The following is an 8,164-nucleotide window of genomic DNA, read 5'->3' as shown; positions in this document are numbered from 1 at the left end:
CACCACAAATATCATTGCTTCTAATTTGCATTTCCTTTTGAGCATCTTTTCATATGCATTTCAGTACCTTTACATTTGATTCTGCCTTATTCACCAAAATAAAAAAAAAATAGGGAAAGAGAAGAAGCTTCAGACTAATACAGCAGCTAACACAGCACGCTTGTCTCTGACTAAGATGGCCTTGAATTTGAATCCCAGTTCTTGCCTCTCTGTTGGGGTTGCTTAATCTCCTTGAGCCTTTGTTCTCTTACCTGAGGAATGAGAATAGTAGTACGGGCCTCTCTAGATTCTTTTAAGTCTTAAATGAGATGGTCTGTGATCTATAATCTATCTAATGGCTATCCCCGTTCCTAGCAAAAGTATTTGATAAACAGCAATTATTATTAATTCAGTTTCAGATGCCATTTATTTCTTTTTATAAGCTTATTTATTTTGAGAGAGAGTGCGCATGCGCAAGTGTGGGAGGGGCAGAGAGAGGGAGAGAGAATCCTAAGCAGGCTCTGTATCATCAGCATAAAGCCTGATGCAGGGCTTGAACTCACAAACCGTGAGAGAGATCATGACTTGAGCCAGGATCAAGACTCGGATGCTTAGCCGACTGAGCCACCCGGGCAACCATTTTGTCTGAACCTTTCCTCACCCCGATGGTGGAACAAGCCATCCTTATGATGAGGGCAGCACCATCCTTCCTGCCAATGGTTTTGGCTCAGGGGCAATTTAAATGCAGAACCAAATGGAGGGGGGGGAATGTTAAATAGCATTCCAACCATAACCTTAAATAAAGGGCAATGTCAGAGCAACAGATGGGATGGAAAGGCTGCTGTTGGCTGTGGGAGCGCACACCCCCCAGCAGGAGGAGGAATGAATGCCTCTACTGCCGGCCTTGCCGAGAGAAGATGCTCATCATGCTGATACACACACGAATCTCAAGGAGTGCGGATGTACTCATGGTGTGCTTTTAAAAACGCTGTGATATGCGAATGCCTGCGCATGTGTTGGGTCTGAATTCCTTTCAGGTAACTGATGGCACCAATAATAACTAAAATCGGCAGATTGCACGGATGACGTAAGCTTGCCACCATCAGTTTCTCAAAACACAAGTCAGGTTTTGCTTCCCACTATTATTATCTTGTGTCCTGTTACGAGCAACGTAGACTACAGGCATTTCCTTAAACTTGCCAAAATGCAGAAAGGACCACAGCGAGCTAAAAAAAGAAAAAAGCATGACCATGTAGGAAAAGTGTTTTTGACTCCAAGAGTGAGAGTCCAGTCGAATCAGGCTGATCATATTGGCTCAGTGGTCTTTCCTTGTGCAGTTTAACCAGCTGGTCCCCAGCATTTGAAAAAGAAAGAGAAAATCGAATGGCCCCGTGTACGTCCTTTTTAAGGGATACTTTTTGTTTCCCATTTTATCGACGCTCCTCTCTTCTACATTTTAGAATTTCTAATTATAGAATTTGGTTACTGAAAATGTGTGCTTTAGGCTAGAGAAGAATATTTAGAAATCCTTAGTCCAAAGAAAAGCAAGTGGGAGTGGAAATTTGAAAGAGGACCGCCTAATTCAGCACTAAAACCAGTGTGAGAAGCAGTGTGTGTGAGTGTGTGTGTGTGTGAGCACGTACGTGTGTGTGTGTGTGTGTGTGTGTGTGTGTGGCTAAAATGTGCTTTTCAAAGTGCTGAGAGGTTGATGGGAATGTTTGATTAGCTCCTCTGAGAAAAGAGAAAAGTTGCTTGGACCTCTCCTTGTTTCTTCTTTAGAATAATTTGGATGGGATTTGTGATGCAGAAAAGCTTAAAGAAAAAAGGATATCCCTTCTGTGTGGTGGAAATTTTTTGAAAAAAAGTTGCTTTCTTCAAACAAGGTATGTCTGATGAATTACTAAGCTATGTAGATAGTTTGCTTTCCATACCTTATTATAAAAATGTTAAAGTGTATTTCTCATTATGAAACTACAGTACATACCTTGGCCAAGTAATGAGTCTGGACAGATTTCAGTCCCAGGAGAATTGAAGGGAGCGGGGGTAGTTAACATTCTTGTAAACAACTAATATTATGTATATCAACTATAAATAAACTGTGCTGAGATAAGATTAGAACAAGATTTTCATTGTATTTTTAAACCAATTTAATTATAGTCAAAAAGAAAGTGGAAAAGTAGGACATTTGTGTAGAACTTTAAAGTACCTTTAAGTCTCTTTATTATCCTGCCCTTTTTTAAACCTTGCTTCCTACATGGAATATAATAGAATTGTAACAAGTTGTTTCCAAGCATGTATGAAAAGCAGAATAAGAAATGGACACATCGATGCTAAATGAAGAGAACTTATTTAGTGTGAATCTATACTTCTCTCCACTCAGACAAATCTCGGTGGAATGTGGGTAGATGTGAAATTGTGTATCTTGTTTCCACTGGAGGTGTTTTCTTAGGCTGAATGCTTCTTTAACTGATAAGCCCGAGAAAGGGCTGGCATTGTTAAGTCTACTATTGTAGCCCAACTTTGCACAGGGAGATGGTACGAAATCTCTTTTAAGCATGATTTGTGTCAAACTAGTATAAACATGAAATAAATGCCTCAAGCACAGGTTAAACAGAGAGGATAAGATCGAATAACTAGACTCAATGGTTTGCTCTGAAAACCCCAGGCATCTCTGCCGTTCCCCAAATCGAGAGTGGAATTCCAGATTTTCTTTGGGTTTATTGTAAAAATAAAACCAGGCAGTCTTGGCCATGGTGGTTATTCAAAAATCTGAGCGCTAAGAAAATAGCATTTTGCCATTACGTTGTGTTGCAATAAATTTGGAAGCTTTGGTGGTAAAGTTCTGAGGTTGTTTTTCCCTCCGCCTTTTGAAAGATGAAAACGCCCTGCAGCAAAGCAAGATCAAATGCTATTTGTTTGTGTGTTTTCTCTGTAATGTGTGTTAGTTCCAAGTGGTAGCTAAGCCTCCTCTTCCTCCAGTAGGAAAGCTGGAAGTGCCTGTCTTTTTTTATTGAATTAAAATACCCTCTTTTGTACAAGAGCTTTAGACAAAGAATTGCAAGACTAAAGGGCTGCATTTTTAATTGCAATGTGCTGGTTTCCCAGACTAAGCTTCATTTAAATCTATCTTATACCTCGCCACTGAAAGGAAACACCTAAGGAACAGTGGAAATGTTCAGTCTCTATCCTGACATAGCATCTACTGTATGAATATCATTTAGAAGATCTAGCTATCTTTTTTGCCAGGTTACTGATCCTGTGAGGAATAGTTTCTTTCAGAAAAAAAAATACCCTGGGTTTAAAAAGGTTTATGAATAGCATCAGGAAAACAAAAGTGCTCGTGCTCTCTCCTCTGTAATTCCTGAAGGACGAATTGTACCCCGAAAAGCAGTGGGGTGCAGCACAAAGTTCTAAGCCAAGAGTCCTAAATTACAGTAACAGTTCTGCTGCTACCTGGCTGTGTTAGCTTGGGAAAGGGGTGCAACATTTCTTGACTTTTGTTTACCCATCTAAAAAAGTAGCAACGCCTGCATGCACACCCGCCCAGGGTGGTCATGAGGTTCACTATTGATTCTCAGCTCCAAAAGGGTTTTGAAATGTGCAGAGTCCAGTGGAAATGAAATCTTTTCCCCCACATATTCAAAAACGGATTACACTGGAGGGAGTCATTGGTCTTGAAATAAATGTGTCACGGCTTCCAGAACGTTACACATGCCCATATGTGTAACTTCTCTCCTTGCTTATTTGGAAGCAGCAGCAGTGAGGACAGGACACGGCACACTGGTCTGTCAGTAGAAGGGCACTCTAGCTGTGTAATCTTGGGGAGGTTACTCGACATCTCTGTGTCTCCATTTTCTCACGTATGAAGTGAAGAAGTTGGACAAGATAGTCTCTAGGTTTCCCTCCTAATGCTATGGTCTATGCACTGGGACCTCTCCAATGTCAAGACTTCCATGGCCAGGCCTCTGCATGTTACAAAGTGAAGGATTATCAAAATGGGGGTTGGAACCTATCATTTATTTAAAATATTTATGTTTACCTAAGACTTTAACATACACAAAAATGAAATGTACCAAAATTGCATACTGCATAAATGTAACACAACTGTGTGTACATGTGTATATGTTACTATATATTATATAAGTATATATATGTGTGTTTGTGTGTATATGACAGTTTTTTTAAATTTTTTTAATGTTTTATTTATTTGAGAGAGAGAGAGACAGTGTGAGCAGGGGAGGGTCAGAGAAAGGGAAACAAAGAATCAGAAGCAGGCTCCAGACACTGAGCTAGCTGTCAGCACAGAGCCTGACGTGGGGCTTGAACCCATGAACCGTGAGATGGTGACCTGAGCCGAAGTCGGACGCTTAACCGGCTGAGCCACCCAGGTGCCCCTATATATAGGACAGTTTTATCATGAGGACAGTGTGGCCCAAGTTGAATGCCAGACTTATTTCAGTTTTCCAGTACATTTCTACGACAATCTGTGTGACCACATGTGGAGATAATGTCAAGTATCTCAATTTAAGGCCTTCCATGCAAGGCCAAGGCCAAGTGGTCCTCTTGTGCTGTATGGATCCTGTGGGGGTTTGTCTGGCAGGAAGGTCTGCCGCTTCTTAAATGTGTTAACCTTGGCAAGGTATATAATGTTTTGGGCCTCAGTTTTCTCATCTGTAAAAGGAGTCTATCATTAGTGCCTATTACTCTCAGGATTGTGACAAAAAGCTTGCATCGGTGCTTGATATACCATCAGCACCCAAATGTCAGCAAAATTTTCTGTATTATATGTGACTAGAATGAAGAAATCAGATCAGCTGTGAAACACATCGATTGTGATACCCTTCAGACTTTCAGACGTTAACTTTGTGGATGTCCTAAGTGAGTAGAGCTAGGAAATTATGTGATGTAAGTATAATTATGAGAAATGTGTTGCCATTTCTTCATCCAGAGGATATGAGGCTAATTAATCAATTAGTAAATGATAAGCAAGAGAGGGGACTTCTGTGAGGTCTGTAATTTGAGAAACCTTGAAGGTCCTCTAAGAATGTGTCCCTCTGGTTTGCAGAAGGGGATGGAATTCCTGGCGTCCAAACATCCACGGTGTGAGCTAGAGAGCCACCAAGGGCATCTGCCACATTTTACCTGCATGAAAGGTCCTTGGGCACTTGGCAGTGGGCAGCTTGTGTACTTAGTGCACAGAACAGGGAAAGAAAGGAGCGGCAGACCAGGGTGAATTTAGCTGAGGCGTCAGAAATGGCTGTTTGATATAGTGCTGGCTCTTAATTTTTAAATGTGTATTTATTTTGAGAGAGTGAGAGAATGGGATGGAGCAGAGAGAGGGAGAGAGAATTCTAAGCGGGCTCTGCTTCAACAACAGGGGCTCCATCCCACCAGCCGTGAGATCATGACCTGAGCTGAAATCAGGAGTCGGACGCTTCACCGACTGAGCCACCCAGGCACCCCTGGTTGTTAATTTTTAATTAAGTGGCAGGAGCGCCTGCCAGTAGCCAAGGCCTGCAGAGCTGCTTGTCGGCCCAGATCCAGCCCTAACTCCTATTACTTGCCAGCACCCCTGGGCTCACCTGCAGCTAAGTTGTGCACCTGTACCCCCCCAGCTCAACTCCCATCAGCGGGTCCACTGCTGTGCACAGCCCATCATGAGAGCCCGCGGCCACAAGAGAGCACAGTGACCATCAGGGGCCCTGTACCTGCTAGTGCACCAGCAGGTGGGCCTGGCCCCCACCACTACATGTATGCCTGCCACTGGCCCCTCCACTGCACAGGCGCCTGCATCTGACCATGGCAGCCCCTGATGCCCACTGCCAGCCCCAGCCATCACCGCTGCCTGCCCTGGTCTCTAGCCTCTGACCCTGAGGCATCACTCAGGACCCAAACAGCCCTTGCAGATGCACCAAAGTTCTCACCAAGGACGACACGGTTGTCGATGTTGTAGACCCCAGAAGCCCAAGCTGTCAAGGTATCACAACTTCTTGGACCCGGAGCCACCACAAGCCCCTACACTTGGTGTCCTGCACCACTAGACCCAGGGTTGCGGTCTGCCCCGGCACGCCCCAGCCTGCAGGTGAGGTCACCTTACCAAAGTCACCTTTCCTTACTGAAGACAGGCTATGAAGTCTAGAAGAGGTAACTGGACACTGGGCAAGATCGTGAAGAAACGGAAACAACATCACCAAAGAAGCACAGGAAATCTCCAAAAACCAACCCTCAAGAAATGGAGATACATGAACTACCTGACAAAGAATTCAAAATAATTGTTCTAGAGCTACAAGAGAATACAGCTAACTAATTCAATGACACCAAGAAAATAATACGAGAACAAAGTAAGTTCAACAAAGACCTAGATGACATAAAAGAGAACCAAAAAGAAATTTTACAATAAGGGGAAAAAATTTTAACTAAAACACACACACACTTAAGTGTGTGGAGACGAAGGATCAAAATCCAATGAGATTCCCAGAGGCCCATGCTCACAATGGAACAAAGGCTATTTCAGTTTTGTTTATTGCATTTTTCTACAGTTACCTCATCCGTTAAACAAACAGTTGTGGGTACTAGATTTAGAATTTGTTTTTAATCAACTAGAAAACTTTCCACTTCGACAGACTGCAAATCTTGAAGAGATCCTGAGCGGCTGCCTATCTGAAATGCTCAGGGCGGCCTGGAAGTGTACGAAGCAGGCAGCAGGTGATGCTCCGAGTTGAGAGCCATAAAAGCTGCACATCGTGTGGCAACCTGCAAAAGGCAAATCCCCCTTGCAGATGTTGTGACTCGGCTGAAATCCTCTGCCACATTCCAGCGCGAATATCCTGAGGGAGAAAGGTGGACTGAGATCATGGATGCCAAAATCCTTCCCTCAAATCGACAAGCCATGCTCTTGGAACAAAAGAAATACTAGTTTCTTTTAGATCCAGTTTGGAGAATAGTTGGGTGTTGGTGTTTTATTTTGGTGTTATCATTTTAAAAAAATGTTTAGGGCTGCCTGGGTGGCTCAGTCGGTTAAGCATCCAACTTCAGCTCAGGTCTTGATCTCACGGGTTCGTGGGTTTGTGCGTTCGGGCCCCGCATCGGGCTCTGTGCTGACAGCTCGGAACCTGGAGCCTGCTTCAGATTCTGTGTCTCCCTCTCTCTCTGACCCTCCCCTGCTCATGCTGTCTCTCTCTCTCTCTCAGAAGTAAATTTAAAAAACATTTTTAAAAAGTTAAAAAAAATATTTAGCCTCACTTCTACTTCCCGTTCCTCAACTAGAAGCTTTTTTTTCAGTTCTATTTAAAAATTCTGGAGAGCATCCCTCAGCCATTTGATTGGTTCAGTTGTCCTACAATCATCTAGGAGATTTTCATGAGAACGGGCTGAGAATCCTTATGGATCTGAGAGATTAGGAAGGAACACAAGTGTAGAATCACTCCCTTTCAGGGGCCCTAGAAGAACAGGACTCAATGGGGGTTCCTTCACCAACTAGTCCAAAAAACTCAAGTCATGGTTAACTGAGTAACATCTTGTTGAGAGAGATTCAATTGGCTGCTTTTCCTGACTTAAGTCCTCAAGTCTAAATGGGCCACATTTGCAAGAGAGATGGAGATTAAAAACAATGAGGGTAATGGTGGTAATCATGATCGACCACCACCGAACAACAAAAATAATATTTGCTGACACCTATACAGCTATTCTTATTGGCCCTGACACTGCTTTAAGCCCTCTTCACGTAGTCACTCATTTAATCCTAACAACAACCATATATATAGTAGGTTGTTGCTATTCCTATTCTTCAGATGAGAAAACTGAGGCACTGAGAAATTAAGTAAGTTGTCCCAGGTCACACAGCTAGTAAGTGGGGGAGCTCAAACTTAAGCCCAAGCAGTCTATTTCCAAAGCTCACATTCTTATTTTTTTAATTTTTTAAATGTTTTTATTTATCTCTGAGAGAGAGAGAGAGAGAGAGACAGCGTGAACAGGGGAGGGTCAGAGAGAGAGGGAGATACAGAATCTTAAACAGACTCCAGGCTCTGAGCTGGCTGTCAGCACAGAGCCTGACACAGGGCTCATGAGATCATGACCTGAGCCGAAGTCGGACGCTTAACCGATAAGCCACCCAGGCGCCCCTCCAAAGCTCACATTATTAATCTACCAGGCAGCAGGTACACAGGATCCTGGTTTCCCTGTCACT

At 43.2% G+C, this 8,164-nt stretch overlaps 1 protein-coding gene across 1 annotated transcript in view; it reads left to right on the top strand.

Moving 5' to 3' along the window:
* Nucleotides 1-1,695: 1,695 nt before the first annotated feature.
* The window catches only part of VIT (vitrin), a 100,332-nt gene continuing 93,863 nt past the window's right edge, over nt 1,696-8,164 (top strand). Inside the window, exon 1 of the mRNA XM_077764287.1 lies at nt 1,696-1,862. The gene's annotated coding sequence lies outside the window, so the exon portion shown is untranslated. The remainder of the gene's footprint in view (nt 1,863-8,164) is intronic.

The sequence above is a fragment of the Crocuta crocuta genome, unplaced genomic scaffold (assembly GCF_008692635.1).
Source record: "Crocuta crocuta isolate KB4526 unplaced genomic scaffold, BGI_CrCroc_1.0 scaffold164, whole genome shotgun sequence".
Lineage (NCBI taxonomy): Eukaryota > Metazoa > Chordata > Mammalia > Carnivora > Hyaenidae > Crocuta > Crocuta crocuta.
The sequence above is the reverse complement of the archived record's forward strand: the minus strand, read 5'-3'. Positions and strand labels throughout refer to the sequence as shown.